Here is a 22,944-nt window from a genome sequence, read left to right on the forward strand (position 1 = left end):
TTCTGTAGCTTGGACCCACCAGAAGGATGGGTAGCAGCAGCTCAGATGAGGGGATGGTGATACACGGATAATACCACAGAACCAGCCTATGCCACATTCTACTGGTGCCATTGGTGGTTTGGTTTGGTTTTTTTGTTTGTTTGTTTGTTTGTTTGTTTTTTGGGGTTTTTTTGTTGTATTGTGTTTTGTTTTGTTTTGTTTGTTTTGTTTTGTTGTTTTTGCTTGTTCAAATAGTCATGTTGTTTGACAATGGAGTTACATTCTGAGAAGTAGCTATCTGGACAATGTAATGTTTACTGTACAAGTAGGCTAACTGTAGATATTTGTTTTACTTCATTGTTCCCTAGGACATGAACAAAATAGAAAATTACTTTAAGCATAAGAAAATGATATAATCAGTAGGCACAAGATGGATAGGCTGGTGCTATTCTAACACAGACTTCTGTAGAGTGGACAATTCTTTTAAACAGGACCATATTCTAAAATGACGGTAATAACCACAGCATGTGAAGACATGAACCAGTAAGTTATCATCACTAATTCCTGTTTTCAGGAGCATGTAGTGTACAAGCTTCAGGACCTGAGTCTGGGTCATTAGCAGTCATACAAAAGATGAGGACATCTGTGTATGTGTAACCATAGAGCGAGAGGGATGGATGTGTGGGGACAGGCAGATACCCAAGGCTGGCTGGAACCAGTCTAGCCAGTTAGTAAGCTCTAGGTTTACCTAGACATATTGTTTCAAAATAAAATACAATGAAGCAATAGAGGGAGATGCCCAACATTGACCTCTGACCTCCTCGTGAGCACACATAAGCACATATACCACTGGTATATCTGCAAACACCTGCGTATCCCACCCCCTCTCAACTAATAATAACGTGGCAGCACAGTAGGTTTGTTTCTGTGAGCACTGGTGCAAACGTGGGGCATGGCACTGTCATGTGGTGGAGGCGATGGAAAATTTTCAGCCCCACTGTAATCTTAAGGCACCATTTCTGCATGCACGGTCTCTAACTAACTGAAGTACCATAAGATGGAACTGTCCTGAACTTGGCTAAGCCAGAACACTAATGGAAACACACTGTCCTAGCTAGAGGGCAGCCTCCGGGTCATGACTGACAGCATCTCACAGAGAAAAGATTGCCATGGGCACACACTTTCGACTGGCATCCATTGCCTCCCCTTAAAAGGACAAAGTGTTAGAATTTTATTGTCTCAAGTGTCTACTGAGGCTAATGGCTGTGCTCGGTCTGTTTCCCTGCCCGTTTGTTGCTTGGAAGCCATCTGAACTCCTCTCCCATGTGCCCTGGTGTAAAGTCTGCAAGTTGCAGCTGGAATGAATTGTGCAGTCTGTTCACCAGTTCCACGGGTTTCTTTCTAGTTGCTTCAGTGGAACGGAGCGTGGTACTCACTCGGTGACTGATGCACTCGGCCTCCCTTTCTGCCCTGAGTTGAGCCAATAGTTTCCACTTCATAGCCCTGCCCATCATGTCAAGGCACACATACCTTTTCTAACTAGACTTTGATTTTGATGTGGAGTCTTTTGGGTCTTTAAAGCTCTGCGTGTACCATGTGCCTGATTCAGGAGCCTTACGAAGTGTTTGTCTTGTGTACCAGCCTCCTTTGCTTAAACTGGTTTGGTTTGGCTTGGATTCGGATTTTTATTAAATGTGTGTGTTCACACATGTGGGTGTGGGTACACATGCATGTATATGTGTGTGTGCATGTGTGTGTGTGTGTGTGTGTGTGTGTGTGTACACATACTCCATGGCACATGTGTGGAGGTCAAAGGACAACTTTCAGGAGTTAATATCTTTTCAGCTCGTGGGCCCAGGGTGACTAACTCAGGTTGTCAGGTTTGGCACAGGCACCCTTACCTGCTGAGCCATAGTCACTTCGTTCATTATGACTTTTTGTTAAACTCTTAGTGTGTGCTTAAGGGGACATGAAAAGGAAATGCAAGCAAGTAATATCCCTTATGTTGATTTTGTGTGCTCCTTCAAAATTAAGAATGAAAGCCTATTTTCATGCTAGAGGCTTTAAAAGAGGACTCATTCAGAAAGTCTGCATGGTGGATAGTTTTGAATGTCAACTTACCCCCATCCTAGAATCACTAAGAAAAAGGTCTTCCATTGCAAAATTACTTAGGTTAGGTTATCCTGTGGGCATGTCTTTGTGGGGCAAGAGTTGTCTTGATGGAGCTAGGAGTATCCACCCTGAATGTGGGCAGTCCTATTTCATGGACAGGATCCTGAACTATACAAGAGTCAAAAAACAAACAAACAAACAAACAAACACAGGCGAGGCCAAGCAACCTGGGTGCATTCATTCTTGCTGCACTTGATTGTGGTGTGTGTTGACTAGCTACTTGAAGTCTTAGTGTCTTAGTTAGGGTTTTACTGCTGTGAACAGACACCATGACCAAGGCAACTCTTATAAAGGACAACATTTAATTTGGGCTGGTTTACAGGTTCAGAGGTTCAGTCCATTATTATCAAGGTTAGAACACGGCAGCATCCAGTCAGGCATGGTGCAGGAGGAGCCGAGAATTCTACGTCTTCATCTGAAGGCTGTTAGCAGAATACTGGCTACCAACAGCCAGGATGCTAGGACGATGCATCCTGTGATGTTACCCCTCTGACTCCCTTTCTGCCCTGAGTTGAGCCCACAGTGACACACCTACTCCAACAGGGCCACACCTTCTAATAGTGCCACTCCTTGGGCCATGCATATACAAACCATCATACTTAAGGACTTGGAACTGTGAGCTAAGTAAATCCTTCCATTTGTATATTTTGAGGATTGCTGGCCATACTTCAAGCCCATCTGTCAGTCCCTTGCTCAGTTACAGGGTCAAAGAAGGAAGATTTGGCAACCTTAAAGACTCAATTATCAGAGCAGGCAGTAGTGGCACGTGCCTTTAATCTCAGCACTAGGGAAGCAGAGGCAGGCAGATCTCAGAGTTAAAGGCCAGCCTGGTCTACAGAGTAAGTTCCAGGATAGCCAGGGCTACACAGAGAAACCCTGGCTCAGAAAAACAAAACATAATATACTCAGTGATCAAATAGGCATCAGGCATTCTACCTGAAACCAAGACCAGCCTACTCCCTGGACAAATATGCAGAAAATGGGGTAAGGAGCTCTTTCAGGACACAGAGAGGCCAGGATAGGCTCAAGAGTAAAAAAACCTTCAAGAATCAAGAGCAAATATGGAGAGAAAGTATTGAGCAGAGACTGAAGGAAAGGCCACCCAGAGATTGTCCCACCTGGGGATTCATCCCATATACTGTTACCAAACCCAGACACTATTGTGGATGCCAAGAAGTGCATGCTGAAAGGAACCTGACATAGCTGTCTCCTGAGAGACCTTGCTAGAGCCTGACAAATACAGAGGCTGATGGTTGCAGCCAACTATTGGACTGAGCACAGGGTCCCCAATGGAGGAGTTAGGAGAAGGACTGAGGAGTTGAAGGGCTTTGCAACCCCATAAGAAGAACAACAATATCAACCAACCAGACACTCCAGAGCTCCCAGGAACTACGCCAACTACCAAGGAGTACACATGGCTCCAGCTGCATATATAGAAGAGGATGGCCTTGTCAGGCATCAATGGGAGGAGAGCCCCTTGATCCTATGAAGACTTGATAGATGCCCCAGTGTAGGGGACTCGAGGACGGGGAGGTGGGAGTGGGTGGGTGGAGGGGCACCCTCAGAGAAGCAGGAGGAGGGAGGATGTGACAGGGTGTTTCTGGGAGGGAGGGAAACCTGGAAAGGGGATAACATTTGAAATGTAAGTAAGGAAAATATCCAATAAAAAATGATATCCAAAAAAAGAAGAAAGAATTGATTGATCGATAGCAGGAGCAGAGAATGGACCCCAGAGAGCCCTGAGAGCCTCACTGCCTCCGCTAGCCCCAGTCACCATCACTGCAACCTTAAGCAGCAAAGCCAAGACCCAGCAGCTGCCTGCTCCCCACCCCAACCCATCCCCCAGCCGCAGCCCTCAGCAACACCAAGCTGGGCTCCACAGGCAGTGGCTTGGGTAGTGGCGGCCTCACATCAGCAGTGCCTGTCGGTAGAAACAAGATTATCACAAGGAAGGTTTTAGGAACAGTAAAGTGGTTCAATGTAAGGAACGGATATGGTTTCATCAACAGGAATGACACCAAGGAAGACGTATTTGTACACCAAACTCCCATAAAGAATAACCCCAGGAAGTACCTTCACAGTGTAGGAGATGGAGAGACTGTGGAGTTTGATGTTGTTGAAGGAGAAAAGGGTGCAGAGGCAGCAAATGTTACAGGCCCTGGTGGAGTTCCAGTTCAAGGCAGTAAATAAATGCGCAGCAGACCATAACCATTATAGGCACTATCCGTGTCTTAGGGCTCCTCCACACAATTACCAGCAAAATTACCAGAATAGTGAGAGTGGGGAAAAGAACAAGGGATTGAAAAGCACTTCTGAAGGCCAGGCCCAACAACGCAGGCGAAGGTTCCCATCTTACTACATGCGGAGACCAAGTATTCTAAGCCCCCTGCAAGGAGAAGTGATGGAGCGTGCTGACAACCAGGGTGCAGGAGAGCAAGGTAGGCCAGTACGACAGAATATGTATTGGGGTTACAGACCACAATTTCGCAGGGGCCCTCCTCACCAAAGACAGCCTAGAGAGGATGGCAGTGAAGATGACAAAGAAAATCAAGGAGATGAGACCCAAGGTCAACAGCTACCTCAGCGTCGGTATCGCAGCATCTTCAGTAATGGCCGAAGACGCCCAGAGAACCCTAAACCTCAAAGTGGCAAAGACACAAAAGCAGCCGATCCACCAGCTAGAATTCATCTGCTCAGAGGCTGAGCTGGGCGGGGATGAGTAAATGCCAGCGTACCATGTCTACCATCCTCCGTTTGGTCATCCAACAAGAAGAAGTGAAAATGAAATTCCACCAATAAGAAATGAACAAAGATTGGAGCTGAAGACCTTAAGTGCTTGCTGACCAGATAACATTAGAACTATCTGCATTATCTATGCAGCATGGCACTTTTATTATTTTTACCTAAAGGTGTCTCTTTTTGATAATGACAAACGTGTTTTAAATTGTTACTTATCTGGTCAAGTTGAGACTTTTAAGAACTTCATTTTTAATTTGTAATAAAGTTTACAACTTGATTTTTTTTTCAAAAAAGTCAACAAACTGCAAGCACCTGTTAATAAAGGTCTATAATAATAATAATAATAATAATTAATATCAAGAATCATGTTTCCCAATGTTTACAAGTTACTTTAATATCGAATTTTTTAAATTATGTGCAAAAGACAAAAACACTTAATTAGTCTGCAGCCCCTCCCCCACAGCAGGCCCATGGTGGAGCACTTCTGTGGAGCACTAGGGATTTAAAGGCTGCCAGTCAACAGGGTTCACATCCTGTAATGATGGAGTGACAGATAACAGAGAACTCTGGAGAAAACATGAAAAGCAACTGTTTGAAAGCTAGACCACAGACAGAATTGGGAAGAGAGGCTGTGTATAGGAGACCAGAGGAGCCCCATGTTGAATTTCCAATTGTGACAGTTTGTCACTACATGGACGCTGCTTTAGTTCCCTGTGATGGCTGTGACAGAGCATCCAACAAGAACATTCGCAAGGAGGATGTTCTAGCATGTCACAGTTGCTGTGGCTCATGGTCTCAGAGGGCTTGTGAGCTCTGTAGCTCATGTAGGAAGTATGGCATTACAGCTCAGCTCATGATAGTGGCTGGCATCTGTGATGTCGCTGTCTGTGTGGCTACAGAGCAGATAGCCATGAGGATGCTGGTAGCAGGGTTCAGGCCATGGTCTTCAAAGACTCACTTCTACCAGCCAAGCTCCACCTCCTAAGGGTTCCATAGCCTCCCTTGGGAACAAGCATTCAAAACAAGAAAGTAAGAGGAAGGACTCAGATTCAGACCATAACAGAGGCCCAGCTAGAACTATGGCAGACTGCTGCTGAGCTCCCACGGATGCTCAGAAAAATCATGGCAACTGGAAATTAAGGAGGTTGAGAGAGAGACAGAGACAGAGACAGAAGAGAGCCAGCAGGGGCTCTCAGATTCTGTAGATGTACCTGGCCCCATTCCTAGGAATAAGACACAGATAGGACAGACTTCCTCTAGTAGAGCTAAGGGTACCTCAACCTCTGCTTAGAGGATTATCAGAGTCACGTGTGCTGCCTGCTAAACTGGAAGTTCAGGATTCTTGCATGTTACTCTAGAGACATGCCGCTCAGTGTGATAGCCAGTAGCAGATCCAAGGTGAAATTTGCTGTGCATATAAAATATGCAAGCATAAAATGGCAGATTTGAAAGGAAGATTATGAATTGAAATGTGAGATTATACATATCAATGGCTTGAGACTGCAAAGATTGTAAGATAATTTAATAGTTTAAGATGGGGTTGTGTTGACTGTAGTCATCCGAAATACTTGTGTTTCAAGTACACTGGGGGAAAGCATGTGCATTTTGTTATTATTTTCTAAATAGTTATTTATTGTTAGGCAGAGCACATATGTCACTATGCATGCATGGAGGTGAGGGAAACAACTTTGGGGAGTTGGTTTTCTCTCTCCTTCCACTCTGGGTTCCAGGAATGGAACTTGGACTGTCAGGCGTGTGTGGCAAGCCTATTTCGTTGCTGGGAAATTTCACTGACCCTAGTATGTTTTGTTTTGCTTTTTTAGTGTGCGGGTGTTTGTTGTGTAGTTGCTGGGGACCAAGCCTATGCTTGTTCAGTTCACTACCCCTGAACTCTAGCTCCCATCCTACAATATGCTGTTGAAATGGAATATCCATCTGTTTCTTTTTACTCTTCCCATGGCTGCTGGAAAATTCAAATGACATGTACGGCTCCTTTATATTGAACAGCACTGATGCAGATCAGTGAATGTATCATTGATAATGTTCAGGATACAACTGGAAATTAGTAATCATTCAGAGAAACGGGTTCAGACCAGACTCAACACGGGAGAAAAGATTTACAGAAAAGAAAAAGGATTTTTTTTTAATTCTTTAGCTAACATTTTCCACGTTTCCACAAGGGAACATGCGTGGATGCTTGTTTTAGTAACTCTGTCCCTCTATACTAAGTTTTTAATATAGTATTTTTATTGATTTTTTTCAAGAATTTCATACATGTACACTATGTAGTTCAATAATTTTCATTTCTTCTCCTCCCCCAACTCCTTCCAGAGCTGCCCCCACCTTCTCCTCCTCTTCTTCTTCCTCCTCTTCTCCTTTTCCTCCCCTCTTCCCTCCTCTTCCTCTTCTTCCTCCTCCTCCTCTTCCTCCTCTTCCTCCTCTTCCTCCTTCTTCATAACCTACTAATTCCAATTTGTGCTGCTCATACACTCACAGAACACAGACAACCCTCCAGAGGTTGTCCTCTGAAGTACTCCCTCCCCCAGAGCCCACCAACCATCTACCGCTCCTCAGTCATGGGTAGGGACTGGCCCCTCCCTTGCTCCATGCTAGAAAGGTTTCCTCTGTGGGCTTGCACAGCTGCTGGGAAATCATGAGTGTAGCTGTTCTGTGATGCTCAGGGACACGGCTTTTATCTGCTTCTCCCTGACCTCTGGCTCTTACTGTCTTTCTACTGCTTCTTGCATGATGGCTCCTGAGCCTGGACAGGGAAAGAGTGTGATACCGATGCTGCATTTGTGACTAAGCAGACAGTTTAGCTGACACGCCTGCCCATAACTACTTATGCTAACCATTGAGACTCTGGAGCCTCATTCAGCAAGAGGCTGCCCTCTGAGGGTCCTGTCTCAGAATGTGTTCGTATACTGGATTACTTTTTCTTTTGAGCTTGATCATCCCCTGAGCATCTAACACAGCTATGATCATATCCTATACCTCCTGCAACATTCCTCTACAACCCTCTTCCTGTTCACCACACACCTTCTGAGTACCCAGGTATTTAGAGAGAGGAGAGCAAGCCTTTGCGTGCCTGTAACTTGACAGATTGGGGTATTCTCCCACACCTCCGCTCTTTTTTTTTTTAAATCCCACCCTCTTCCAGTCTCTTTCTGACTCTAAAGTCATCTAAAGCCAGCATAAGGAATGAGTGGAATTTCCATAAACAGAAGAGAAAATGAAATTAAGTAAAGACAAGTCAATACCTAGGATTTTCTGGAGGGCTCACAAAGGAAATTCTAGGTGTCTGTTCCAGGCGGGTTTTGTTTGTTTGTTGGTTTGTTGATTCTGTACCATCTGACCCTTTAACGTTGTGTAGGGTCAGCCCATGAAAATGGATTTCTCGGAGTCAGCAGATAGTGCTTTCTGCTTAACACAAGAAACGTATCTGATAATAGAATCTGAAAGTCTTCCAAATCCTAGCAAGAGATATATGCATAGGAATATTGTACAGCTATACACACATACACGCCTATGCATGCTATATGCAAATGTATGTATAACATACATATTTTGGATGTGTAATATACACATTTGAACTATTGCAGAGTGTATTCTAGTTGCAAAGTGTCTTTCGTAAGAACCTGTAGGTGTGGGCTCAGGCTTCTTAAGTGAAAGAGTGGAGAACCTGGCCTCAGAAAGAGATCTGACACACAAGGAAAACCTGCCTGTGTACGATGGGTGGAACTTGGAGCCGTGTAGGGCCTAGAGAACAAAGGTCTGTTGGAATGGGGTGGGCATAACCAGAGGGCAAAGCCAATGACCCAGAAGAATAGCCTAGGAACTAAGGGTGTGAACTTTATTAACGGAGCTAAAAAGAACCTGCTGTTGAGCCTGGCACCGTGAAAGACCCTTTCTGTTATTGTTACTCTTTGACCTTTAAACCAACATCAATATTTGTCTTTTTTTCTCAATGCATTTTCCTTTCTCTCCTGCTCTCTTAATTCACTTCAAGCATCTTTTTCCACCAAGTTCCCAACAGTTCCCTTTGCCTTCCCAACTGCACACCATTAGCACCTCTTTATTCTGATCCAGTGCCTGACTCTGTGGATGTCTCTCCCAGAGCTTGCTGCAACCATATGGAATCTGACACAAGACAGATGGCTTCTCTCCAGCCTCTGCACACCAACACAAATACCGGCAAACCTGGCCCCACCATTGGCAGGAGAGGCAGAAATCACAGATTGGATCAGCTGTTATGAGTGTGGCCGGCAGCCTTCGCCTTGCTGACCACAGTCTGCGGGAAGAGAGCCCTGTCATTGGCATCAAAAGAGTAATGCTGTGTGCCAGCCCCAGAGACCCAGCCACAGACAGCGCAGTGGGCTCCACTTGGAGCCCAGAACTCATGCATTACCAGATTTAACGTTTTTGCAGCCTTTTAGAGCTTATTAGCCACTTGAAAAGCTATTCCAAGTTATTAGATATTTCCCTATAGCATTTATGATTTGAATCTCTTCCCAGGCAGTACATGTTGTACTGTACATTGAATTAGGGTGATTCAGAAAGGAACATTCGGCAACTTCCTTGCAGTTGGACTGAAGAGTCATCTGTACAGAAGGGTATTTGGGTTTTAAATTTGTGTTTCTTCTTCAATTACCTTAACCAGGCTCGCCTTGTTTTTTTGTTAAAATGGGATGGAATATCACAGTCATATTAAAATATGTTCTATGTGTGTGCATGTATATTCATACAGAGAGGAAGTTAGAAGATCATGACCTAGCATGAAGTTTGAAATATGTGCATCTTAAGCCATGGGTACAATCTGAAAAGATGCTGTTGGCTAATTTATGTCTTGCTACTGTGAAACTTCAAAGAATTTTCCTGCTTTCTTCTGAAATAAAATCAATAAGTGTAGTTGGGGGAAAGGGACCATTGGTCTGCGCTAGGCCTTAGTGTCGTGTGAATGGTGGATAAACTTGCGTTAGCTGTGCACCAGAGCATCCCAGACACTGTTCGGATTTCAAAGCCTCCCTTACATTCCAACTAAATGGTAAAGTTCTGAAACCTCTCCCTCATTTATCAAAATGAGGAAAGCACAAGACAGAGGAGGAGAGGGCTACTTCAGAGTTGCTTTGACTGCTTAGATACCCCTTCTTTCATTATTTCAGACAGCAAGTGAATTGCCAGACACCAGTTTCATGGGTACCCAATCCCTCCAGTTAGGAAATGACTATCTTATAAACTGCATCATACCAAAGAGGCCCTTCTCTCTCCCTGCCTTATCCGAGTAATGAAATGGAGCACTTGATGTTTCCTTCTAACATTTACGTAATGATTTCAGCAAAGGGAAAACACAGGGCAATGTGAAAGGCAGACTCGGGTATTCCTCAAGCAGAGACAGCCAAGATCAGTAGCTTGCTGAGCCCTTATCCTGAGTTGCTACTTCGCCCACTGGCATATGTATGGGGAGATCTGGCCCTCAGCAAGAGTCCAAGTTCTGAAGGTGCCACTGCATAGCAAGAAGAATATGTTACCGGCTTTCTGCTCCTTTGTTACTATGTGATCCATCTGAACTGAAAGGGACATGTATGTTCTGCAGGTTCCAGGAGACACGTCAGGCTGTAGAATAAATGCGCCATAGTGAGTGAGGTGATGGAAGGGTCTCTAACTGACAGAATTGCTGGAGAAGTTTTAAAAACAAATCTGATGTGCACAGTGACCAAGTTCTAGAACAGTCTGCTGCTTATGAAATCTAATGAGTTTTCGTAAGTCCTGGGCTGGCCAACTCTCTTAAAGCGACAGTTTACAGATATGGAATAACCATTCTTTTCTCCTTGAAAATGCATATTTATATTGACATGCAATGAAAATAAAGACTTCGTACAAACAGAAGCCATCGTAGCAAAGTGTCTAGGTTTATTTTCCTGTGGCTATGATAAAATACTCAAGAAAAAAGCAATTTAAGGGAGAAAGCTTTATTCTGGCTCATAGTTCAAGAATACAGTCAATCTTGGTAGGAAATTCAATGTAGCAGCTGCTGGTCACAACATTGTCACAATGGAAAAGAAGAGAGGAACACAGGGCAAGTGTTCAGTTTGCTTTCTAAAGTTTATCCAGTTCAGGATCCCCCAGCAAAGGGAATGGTTCCACCCACAATTAGCATGGGTCTTCCCACATCAATTAACAAAATTTCCCTCCCAAAAATTCTCAAAAGATAACCTTAATTTAGGTGTGGCCTTATTGCCAGGTGTGGCCAAAGATATGCCTCCTAGGAAAGTCTAGATTGTGTTGACAGCACTACCACAGAAAGCATGGGTGCTATGCTAATACCAAACTTACAGAGTTTCTTCAAATGTGTTAAGTGGTGGGATGAAGCTCAGGGGTAGATAAAGCTAGCATGTGCAAGGCCATGAGTTCAATCCCTAGGGTTAAACAAAACAAATGCTGGTAGAGATGGAGATCATTTGTGATGATAGTGGGAGTATCTATCAAGAAGAAGTAACAGTTGCAAAATGTATACACTTAGCCCCAAAGCTCTAGAGAAAACATGACAAGAATAAGGGTGAGATGGAATTTAATAGGATTAAGAGAGCGACCCACACCCAGTTCCAATAGTTGGTTTGAAAAACTAGGTGAAAGATTAGAAACAGAAGGCTTGAACCATCCTCTAAAGCAACAAAACTTAGCAGACATCTATAGAAGAGTCTACCTGGTGTGACAGAACACAGTAGGTTCTCAGGCCACAGTGGAATGAAATTAGGACTAAATAAGAGAAAGAAACTTGGAGAATTCACAAATGCATGGAAATTAAATGATATACTTCCTAAATACCAGTAGGACAAAGAGACATTACAGGAGAGACCATAGTTTTGAGGTGAATAAATGACATCATATGCCAAAACTTGGAACAAGTAGTGAAAACGGTCCAAAAGCAAATTCCTAGCTTAATAAATTAAAACCTACTTTTGCATTTACTGTATTTAGTGCATGTGGATATTTCGCCTGCCTGTATATTGGTGCAACCACTTGTATGTGTGATGCCCTTGGAGGCTAGAAGAGGGTGTTAGATCCCCTAGAAGTTAAAGGTGACTGTAGGCTACTAAGTACATTCTAGTAATTAAACCAAGGTCCTCGGGCAGGTGGAGGACAGGGGAACCGCCGGTGCTTCTAACCACTGAGCGATCTCTGCAGCTCATATTGACATTTAAACAATTTATAAATTAGAAAGGGGCTTGTCTTGGGGTTTTACTGCTATGAACAGACACCAGGACCAAAGCAACTCATATAAGGACAACATTTAATTGGGGCTGACTTACAGGTTCAGAGGTTCAGTCCATTATCATCAAGGCAGGCATATGGTGGTATCCAGGCAGACATGGTATAGGAAGAGCTGAGAGTTCTACATCTTCATCTAAAGGCTGCTGGCAGAATACTGACTTCCAGGCAGCTAGCATAAGAGACTTATAACCCATACCCACAGTGACATACCTACTCCAACAGGGCCACAACCTCTAACCCTGCCACTCCCTGGGCCAAGTATATGCAACCCATCACAGGGCTAGAGCAATGCTTCAGCAATATAGAGTGCACTCTTTCAGCAAACCCATGTTGAGTTCCCAGAACCTATGATGAAAGGCTCACCACTGCCACCCCAGTGTCAGGGGGACTCAGTGCTCTCTTCCAGTTTGTACAGGAACCATACTCACACATGCACAAGCTCACATGCACTTACATGTACAAAATTAAAAATAAAAATAAAATCTTTTTTTTTTAAGATTTCAAATCAGTAGCTCTATATTGCAGCAATGGAAAAAACAACAAAATCCAAAACAAGCAGAAGGCAGTAACTAAAAACATGGCCACAAATATTAATTAGTGGGGAATGGAGAAAAACAACAAAACACCAAATTGACTGTATGGGAAAAAATCAGCATAGCTGATAAACCTTTAGCTGTAAAAGATTTGACCATAAAAAATGACTACATGAACAAATCAATACAAATGATAAACCTTCATTTCTAGGGTGAAAAGAAGACTGGAGTTACTAAAATCACAGATGAAGGGGCGTTAATTTTGATACTACAGAAACAAAAGGGGGGTAATAAATACCACGAAGAGCTGCATGCCATAAATTACATAGCTTCCATAAATGCATTTACCTCTACAAGGAAACAAACTGCCAAGCAGAATCTCACACACACACACACACACACACACACACACACACACACAACTATGAGGACACTGACTGTTCTTCCCGAGGACCTGGGTTCAAATCTCAGTACCCACATGGCAGCTCACAACTGTCCATAACTCCAAGATCAGACACCCTCACACAGATATGTTTGCACCAAAAACACCAATGTACATAAAATGAAAATAAATAAGTTTTAAAAGTATATTAAAAAAAAAAACATGAAACAAAAGAACATAGAAAATTCACAGCAACATCATACTAACCACAGAAACCTGAAGGCTTTCCTACAGCAAATGAAAGCATGACACAGTATCCACTCCTGCCATCTGTGTGTAACATTGTATGTGGGAGTCTTGCCAGGCCATCTACCAAGAAAATGTAATAAAGGGATTCCTGTTTCGAGGGAAGAGGCAGGACTCCAGGTGTACATGATCTTGTATTTGGAAATTCCTGAAGAATCTACTAAGGAGGCTGATTGAATTAATCTCAGAGAGTTGCAGGATAAGAGATGGATGAGCAAGATCAGTTAGATTTCTGTGTATTACAAATGAGCACACTGAGAATGAAATTAAGATACTGGTTCTAGTTACCAGACATCAGGGATCGACTAAACTTTATCCATCACGAACGTACTTATTTAAGCACTTGGTCCCCAGCTGGTGACACTGTCTTGGGCAGGTTCTGAAGCTGTTGAGTCTATGTCCTAGCTAGCACAAGTGAGTTTCTGGGAGCAGATCTTAAAGGCTGTGTCTACTTCTGGCTAGAGTTTCCTGTTGCCAGATCTAACAGATGTGAATAAACCATACCACAAGCTCCTGCCACTACAGGCCACACCACTCCAGCTGCATGCATTCCTATCATAAAGGACTATACCCTCCAAACTATGATCCCAAATAAATGTCTTCCCCCCACCCCTTGACTTGCTTCTGTACTGCACCACTATGGCAAGAATGTGACTTAGCATGCCAAAACACCAAAAAGAGTGAAACACTTAAAAATAATTTCAAGCCGGGTGTGGTGGTGCACACCTTTAATCCCAGCACTTGGAGGCAGAGGCAGGTGGATTTCTGAGTTCAAGGCCAGCCTGGTCTACAGAGTGAGTTCCAGGACAGCCAGCACAGCTACACAGAGAAACCCTCTTGGAAAATCAAAAATCAAAATAATAATAATTAATAGTAATAATAATAGTAATTTCAAAACTCATAACCTGAAAACAAGCAAACCTTAACGATTAAAAGGATATCCTCTTTCCATGAATTGGAGTATTCAAGACTCTACAAATTGCTTCCTGGTATAATCCCTGTCAAAATTCCATCTGTCTTCATTGCACAAATGAGCAGCAAACTGATCCTAAAATTCTCATGGAATTGAAAAGGGCTCAGAACAGCCAATACAGTCTTCAAAGAGAATAATGAACCTGGAAGTTTGATGCCTCCTGGTTTCAAAACTTAGGGTGAAAGAAACACCACATGACACCATCACTAGAGTAGACGTAAAGAGCAACCAAAGATTGAGAGTCAAGAAACAAATCCTTGCATTTACTCTCTGTTGATTTTCACCAAGGGTTCCGGTGTTTCTAGTACAACTGGATATCCACGAGCAAGAGTGACATCATACATACATTCTTGCTCACAAGGCACCAGAGCTCCAACAATCTAAACACATAAAATTCAGAAAATACTACAGGCATGACTTTTCCTGACATAGATTTGCTAATAAGACACCAAAGATCCAAACAGTATGGACTGGAGAGATGGCTCAATGGTTAAGAGCACTGGCTGCTCTTCCAGAGGTCTTGAGTTCAATTCCCAGGAACCATGTGATGGCTCACCACCATCTTTAATGGGATCTGATCCTGGCTTCTGGCATGCAGGTGCACATGTTAAACATAAAACATATAAATAAGTCTCTTTTTAAACAAGAACAAGTGACAACAAGAAGGTGAAAGGTCATCAAGATTTTAAGATTTTTGTTTTGTATTTATTTCAAAAGAGATCATCAAGAAAGTGAAAAGATAACCAAGGAATGGGAGAAAATTATACATCTGTAAAACCTGAGGAACCACAAATAATAAATTAACAGATAACCCACATGAAGGCTACACAAATGTCTAGATAAGGTAGAGACCTCATGGCCCACATATACTCAGAGTAGCAATTTACATGACCTTCACTGATGTGGGGACATTTAGCCCATTCCAGCCCATGCCCCACTGAGACCTAGGATAGACCAAGATCTGAGTGTAACTGGTATGTAGCTTCTGAAGTCACAGTAGCCATAGTAAAACTCCAAGAGCCTGTGATGATAAATGTACATTTGGGGAGATCTTAAACCATACTATACTTTTTGTTCAGCTGCCTCCTGGTGTCTCCTCATCCCACATCCTTCTTCAGGAAGAGCTTGCTTGCAAGGTGTGTGCCCCAGAAACCATCACTGCCACAGACACTGGCTGGGAAGGCAAAACCCATTCTCAGAAGCCAGCCATCACCATGTTCCATTACAGGAAAAGCTTCCCCTAATACTGGAGGGATGATCTGGTCTATAAAGTGGTTGCTACTTAAGCATGGAGCCCCGAGTTTGATCCTTAACACCTATGTGAAAACCAGACCCAGTGTCATACCTGTAACCCTGTGCTGAGGTTAGGAGATGCTGAAGCCCATTGGATTCCCAACCTAGCTGAATCGATCTGCTCTGGGTTCTGAGAGAAGCTTTGTTTGATGTAACATATAGAAAATAGCATCATTTGGTGGGCGTGTCTTCATTGACTTGGTTACTTCCTTTCAGTGTATATACTGTCTGTTACTATGTTACAAGGTTGATATTGTCTGTGCTGGTATCCTGAAGTGTTTCCCTCTATCAGTTCCAGAGTTTCTGCTCTTCTATTGAAGTCTTTTTACTGTGGTTCCCAACCTTCCTCCCCAGCCATGAAATCATTTTCATGGCAACTTCATAACTGTAATTCTGCGGCTGTTATAAATTTTAATGTAATTATCTGATATGCAGAATAGATAATATTTGAACCCTGAGAATGGGTCATTTGGGGTCACAACCCAGCGGTTGAGAACCACCATCTTAATACACTCTGTACCCTACCTGCCTTGCAGTGTTTAGTGTTGGACAAGACAAGAGAGGGCTTGAATTAGTTACTTTTCTGTTGCTGTGATAAAAATTAATTAATTAATTAATTACCAAGAAAGCAAGTTAAGAAAGAGTTTAATTTTGGCTTATAGTTGCAGACTATAGTCCATAATGATGGAACAGCATTGGCAAGCAGGCAGCAGAAATAGTGGTAGAAACAAATTCCATGCACAAAGCTGGGGAGCCTAAGCCAGAAGTGACTTGAGGGTTAAACTTTCAAAGCCTGCCTGCAGTGGCTTGTTTCCCCTAGCAAGGCCACACCCTCCCTAAACTTCCCCAGCACCATCACCTGGGGACCAAGTGTCCAGTTACCCAAGGCTATGGGAGCACTTCTCATCATGGTATTATTTTGATGCAGAATCACACTCATGCCCTGACTGTCCTGGTGGCTCCCAGCATTTCTCCAGGCTTGGCATGGCTCAGGCTACTTCCTGCTCTTGCAGTCCCCCCTCTTCTAACCTAAAAAGGAACCATATCTCCTTTTCTTCTCGTGCCTGGCATCTCTTCCCCTAAACCTGAAACAGAAAAATTGGGCTAAGAATGGGCAGATTCCGTGCATGGGTGAGACAATTAAAACAAGTCCTAACCAAAGCTGTGGCCAAGATCTCTTTAGACAAAAACAGTAATTCTTTCCTAAGTCATGCACGTACTCTGGAAATATTCCAACACTCATATTTTTTTAAATAACCAAGCACTTCCCTCATAGTTATATTTTATATCTATTGCTCCATAAGAAAACGCTAGAGCCTTTTGGAAAGACACCACCCAGGCTGGGTCCATAAAGCTTCAAAGGGGCTCTAGTAAAAGCTGGAACCTGGGCTATTTCTGACGATCTCAAAGGATGCTGTAGGCCTGCATGTCTGTCCTTTGTTCAAAGTGACTGCACTTTTGAACACTCAGCTTCTCGGTGCCTTGAGTGCCCTGTTCTCCATGCATTTGTGTCTGTTTATCTGTGCATGTTTGTGGATGCAGATGTGTGTAGGTATACATGCTTATATGTACTGTGCACAAGTGTGTGTGTGCGCATGCACATGTGCATAGAGAAGCCAGAGAGCATTCTCAGGCACCATCTTTGAAGGGACCTGAAGCTCATCAACTAGGCTCAACTGGCCAGCAGGCTACAGGATCCTTCTGTCAACCTCTCTCTAGGCTGGAAATGCTAGAGTCCCTCTATACCTGGCGTTTTTAATGGGTTATGGATATTAAAATAGGGTACTCATGCTAATGAAGCAATACCTTCCCAACTGAGCTATGTTCCAGCCCTCTTGAGGGCTTTCTAAGTACTTAGGGTTTCCTTGTGAAGTGTGAAGTTATTCTCAGGTCCCAGAGATAGCAAAATTGGCCACGAGATTCATCAGTTTGTTTGTTTGTTTGTTTGTTTATTGAAAAGGCTTCCTTTCAGCTTTGTGTCTACACATTCATTTTAAAAGGCTTATAGAATAAAAGTTGTCTGCAGTGTATACCCAAGGACATTGCCCTGGTAGGGAAGAGAGTAGGGCCTTGTAACTTTCTCCTGGGCAGGAACGAGGGTATGTGGCTCTCTTCTCATAGAGGTTGCACGTGAGTGTAACATGCAGTGCTGGACACAGAGGAGAGGGGCCAGAACAGGTAAGAAGTTAGCTCAGGGTGTGGCCATTGTGGCCTTTCCCCCAAGTATTCATTGTAGCTTATCAAGGGAAGGGGTTTGCAAATCAGATTTCACAGACTGCTTCTTTGTGAATATCTTTCATCTGAAATCCAAAACCCAAAATGCTTTAAAAATATGCAACTTTTCTGAGCTCCAACATGATATTACAAGTAGGAAACTGATACACTAAAAATGTCACATAAATTTGATCCAGGCTATGTGTACTTTGCATATAAGGGGTGTGTGTGTGTGTGTGTGTGTGTGAGAGAGAGAGAGAGAGAGAGAGAGAGAGAGAGAGAGAGAGATGATTGGTCTTAGCCATCATCCCCCAAATACCTCCTTATATCTGTGAAAATAGCCAGAACCTGAAAGAAATTGCATAAGGAAAAGCCTGGACCCTTGCCAGCAATATCCATAACTGGGATGATCTCACGCTGATGGCCTTTTGATACACTACTCTATGCTGTCAGCTGCTATCAGAATGTGGAATCGCCCTGCTTCCCAAAGCATTGATCTTAGAGACTATTTTCCTATCCTTCTTCAGAGAAGGATGCTCTCAGCAGTTTAGCTGTAGGGGCCTGCAGGAGGCACTGTTCAGTGTGGCTTCCGCCTTCACCAGAAAAGCAGACTGAGGACTGAGCCAACTGCTTCCTCCCATTGAGTTGACATTGTTTCTAACGGGAGGGATGGTGGCCATCCAGAAAGCCAATATGGCTGTCTCTGTAACTCCTGACCTGACCAACAGCTCTGATCCAGTAGCTACAGCGAGGAAAGGCAGGCAGGTCAACTGACCAGTCTGACAGTACGTTGGGCCTTTGGTGAAGTAGGAGGAAGGACCTGGGCTGTGATCCAAGATAACAGATCTGAAAGACCAGAAAAAAGAATATAGAGCTAGAAAGGTGGCTCAGGGGTTAAGGGGGCTCACTGCTCATGCAAATACAGGTTTGGTTCCCAGCACCCACACTAGATGGCTCACTAGTCATCAGACTAGGTCATCAGACCCTAGGAGGACTTAGAGTGGAAATCTGCAGAAGAATACCTGTGTGCAGAAGAAATTCTTAAAGCAGATTTGATAAAGGAGGTGTCTGGGCAAGTATACTGCTTGGGCCCTGTAGGTGTTGTTCTGCACACAGGTGTGCTTCTGCACACAGGTGTTTTGCACACAGATGTTGTTCTGCACACAGGTGTTCTTCTGCAGATTTCCACTCTAAGTCCTCCTAGGTCTGATGGCCTAGTGCAATTCACACACTCTCCTGCCAGCCAGCGTGCATTCCCAAGGAAAACCAAGAAGTCCTCACTAGAAGGAAGACAGTGATGGATAGACAAGAACAGATAGGCCCCATGTTAAATCGCTCAGGCATTGTGGTCACACCAAAAGTCAAGATATGATCTGACTAGATCCAGCTAGATCAAGAGCTAGATCTAGATTGTTAGCAGAGTGGGCTACTGTACTGGAAAATTCCTGTGCCTGGGTAAGAAAGGCAGCCCGCCCGGAATGTTAGTCTTGGATAGGAGATGCCGACATCGGCAGCTGTATGATTCTCAGAGCATGAGAGTTTCTTTTCCAAACTCTTGGTGACTGGGTGTGGTACAACCTGTTAGCAAACCCAGACCTTACCACGGTTATTTCAACTCCCAAACTGTACTGGCTTGAGGTCTGGATCCCTGTGTGTAACTCAGCAGGGTGTGTTGGCTGAAGAGAAAGCGAGTCCTATGTGTGTGTCAGCTGCTAACTGAACCCTGTTCTCTTAGTACTTTCTACTTCCCCAGTAAGAACTAAGTTTGTTCCCATAAGTCCCAGAGAAACTTTTTTTCAACAAATTTCTTGAAAATGAATTTTCTGTAAAAGTAGAAAACACTGAAAACTTGGATTTTTCAGGAAATAGCTCATACACAGATGTACCTGTCTCACAAACATAATACTGGAGTTCCATTCCCAAAAAACACAGTTTTAGAAGAAAGCTAGACAAGGTAGAGTGTGCTTATGATCTCAGTACTAAGAAAGCAGAGACAGGTAGATTTGGGGGCCTTGCTGGTCAACCAGCCTAGCAAAATTGGTAGATTCTGGGCCAAGTGCCTGAGGTTGACATCTGGGCTACACATGCTAGCACATGTGTGTGTGCACATATACACAATTTTTTATTATGGATTATTTTTATAAGATAAGTGTAGGGGAAGTGGCGGATATACAAGGGGCACTGGAGGACAGGTCTGTCCCTATGGGTAGAGAGTAAAGAGAGAAGGGAGAGGATGGCTGAGCTGTCTGCTGCGTGATTTAGATGATCCCATAAATCATCATGGCAAACCCCACAACCCTCTAGAAGGTCAAAAACACATCCACTGCATTTTATAAATGAAGACTTCAGGAAACTTAGTTATAGAGTAACTTCCTCAAGCTCTAAGCGGTGGCAAGGACGACCTCACACCAAGCCCTTGTTCTGTGACTCTTACATACTTCCTAATGGCCTATTATGAATTAAGAAACAATGCCAAGGAAGGTCAAGAGAAGGCAGCAGAGTGAGGGGAAGGCTGTGATGGCGCCCTTCTCTGGAAGTTAAAACACAGCTACAGGTTCAAAGTTGTAAAACAAAACCATTCTGGTTTAAATCCTTAATCCCCCAAAGGTCCATGTCATAAAGACTTGGTCCCCGGCCATGGTGCTAGTGAAAGATGGAGAGTGGGGGGTTTTGGAGGCAGTGTCTGGTGGAATTAGTTAGGTTTTTTGGTGCTAGGCCCTTAAAGGGGATAGTGGGGACTTGCTCCTTTCCATCTCTCCTAGCTTCCTGCCCACCTATGAGCACTCTCTGTTGCCTTGTGCTACTGTAATGATGTACTGCCTCACAACTGGCCCAAAGCCAGTGTAGCTAACTGAACCTTGGCTGAAACCATGAGCCAAGCAAGCCATTTCTCCGTATAAGTTGACTTGTCTTAGGTATTTTATCATAGTATGGAAAGATGATTGGCACATAAGTAGAACACCAACAGTGTTAGCATCAGGCACATCTCTGTACAGCCCGAAGCTCTCTATAGCGAGCTCTGGACCCAGCTATGAGACAAGTCATCTCAAGGCAACAGCACCACACCTGCATCTGTTGCCATGGCACCCGCCACACATTCCTTTGCATGTGAGTGCATCACAGCCCAGATAAAAGACTCGTACCCTGACCCACAGCCCCCCTTCTTCTCTCCTTCTTCCCTCTCACCCTCTCAGAGGCTGCCTCTACCAATAAAACCTCCCATGTGAGACCTGTCACTGCTGTGCTCTCTCCCAGACTGTGCTCCATATTCTAACAAACAGTTTATAATGAACATTAGAGTTAGTTCATTTTCTGTCTTGTTCTCTCTCTCTCTCTCTCTCTCTCTCTCTCTCTCTCTCTGTGTGTGTGTGTGTGTGTGTGTGTGTGTGTGTGTATTAAGTGGAATTGTATCAGTGAAGAAACAACTTTAGAGCCTTCGATATCTAAGATGAAGGTTTCCAGTAAGACTCTGGCTTCCCAGGCACTTGCTAGGGAAGACAGGGGTGCAGCCCTCCTCTGAACTCCACATGCATTGCTTTCTCTACCCATAGTTAGCTGCCCTAGGGCTTGGAGAGGCTGGGAGGGTTTCTCTCACTGTCTCAGATCCCACAGGAATGGTGTATAAGGTTGCCCAGGACTGCTGGGTGGTGGTGGCGGAGCATGCCTTTAATCCCAGCACTTGAGAGGCAGAGGCAGGCGGATTTCTGAGTTTGAGGCCAGCATGATCTATAGAGTGAGTTCCATGTCAGCCAGGGCTACACAAAGAAATCCTGTCTCAAAAAAAAAAAAAAATAGTTGCACAGCCTCCCTTTCACATCTTCTCTACATTGTCTGTGGCTGAATAATGAGCTTGCCCAGGTTGAGCGTCATCCACACACGATGCCTTTGCCATTCCCAAAGCCATTCACAACAGCATTTATTCCCCTTTTCTGGTGCAGGTCTTGTCTTCCCTAACAAGGGGCAGGGCCTGCACGACGTCTTGTTCACTCAGTTACTGTTTGTGGGCCACTCTTTATGGTGCCAAGAGGACACAGAGTGGGGGCTCTGCCAATAGGGAACTCTTGGGGTGTGCTTCCTTTGAGTGGCAGTAGCTCCAGAGTCCAGGGCACCTCCATAAGCTATTTTTCCAAGTGTGTGGCTCAAGACTGGTAGAAGAAAGTGCCCCACCCTCAGCAGAATTCCATGGGTCAGCTCCCCTGAGTCAGAAAGGAGATTTTATTCTAGTTACAGGAGAATTTACATACCAAGATACAGTGGTTTGACCTTGACCGATGCTCTACTGACAAAGAGGTCAAAATCAGAGGCTAGTTCGGGACCCTGGTTTGCGTTTGATTGCTTAAATCAATTAGGTTCACTTGGTGTAGTTTGTCATGGACCTTAGCCCTCTGGATCATAGCATCATCCTGAGCCCTTCTGCTGGCCCTACTCTTCCTTAGAAATACCTCAAGTCCCATGTTTACCTGGCCATGCCTTGCCCTGACTTTTGATTTACATAGATCTGTTTAAAACCATGGAACAAACCAAGATGGGTAAATCCATTGTGGGGAGGTACCAAGGCACTCCACTGGCTAAGCTCAGTAGCCTAACTAGCAAGAATGGGGAAGTCTCACCTCCGAGTTGTAGTGAGTGTGGTGTCTGGTCCCCCCTTGCCACTAGCTATACATGAACCCCTGGGCACAAACCCAAATCTCCCCATCTGTAAAACCATGAAATTTGATCCTCTCTCATAGAAGTCTTGAGGAGATTAGGTGAAGTAAGGCCTATAAATTCCTTCATCCCAAATAAGCACTTGATGAACGCAAGCCAAAGCCCATCATTGCTATACAAGACTATATTAATTATAAACACAAGCCAGCTGCTGAACCCCAGCATTTCATGGGTTATTCATCATGTCTTAAGATGGTGTGCACGCATGCACAAACATACACGCATGCACACACATGTGAATGCACACACATACACATGCACATATTTTTAATACAGTTATGACTACAGAGCTTAAATAGGCCATGCTGGTATTTTCCAGGTAATAAAATATTGGGACAAATCTTGGCATTTTCTAATACTTCCCTTCTTGTCAG

The 22,944-nt window shown here is 43.9% G+C and overlaps 1 protein-coding gene and 1 pseudogene across 1 annotated transcript in view; both read left to right on the top strand.

The window, feature by feature from the left end:
• The window catches only part of Adamts17 (ADAM metallopeptidase with thrombospondin type 1 motif 17), a 303,015-nt gene that overhangs the window by 233,021 nt on the left and 47,050 nt on the right, over window positions 1–22,944 (top strand). The gene's annotated exons all lie outside the window — the stretch shown is intronic.
• LOC110297323 lies at window positions 485–4,855 on the top strand (annotated as a pseudogene).

Source organism: Mus caroli, chromosome 7 (genome assembly GCF_900094665.2).
Source record: "Mus caroli chromosome 7, CAROLI_EIJ_v1.1, whole genome shotgun sequence".
NCBI classification, from domain to species: Eukaryota; Metazoa; Chordata; class Mammalia; order Rodentia; family Muridae; genus Mus; species Mus caroli.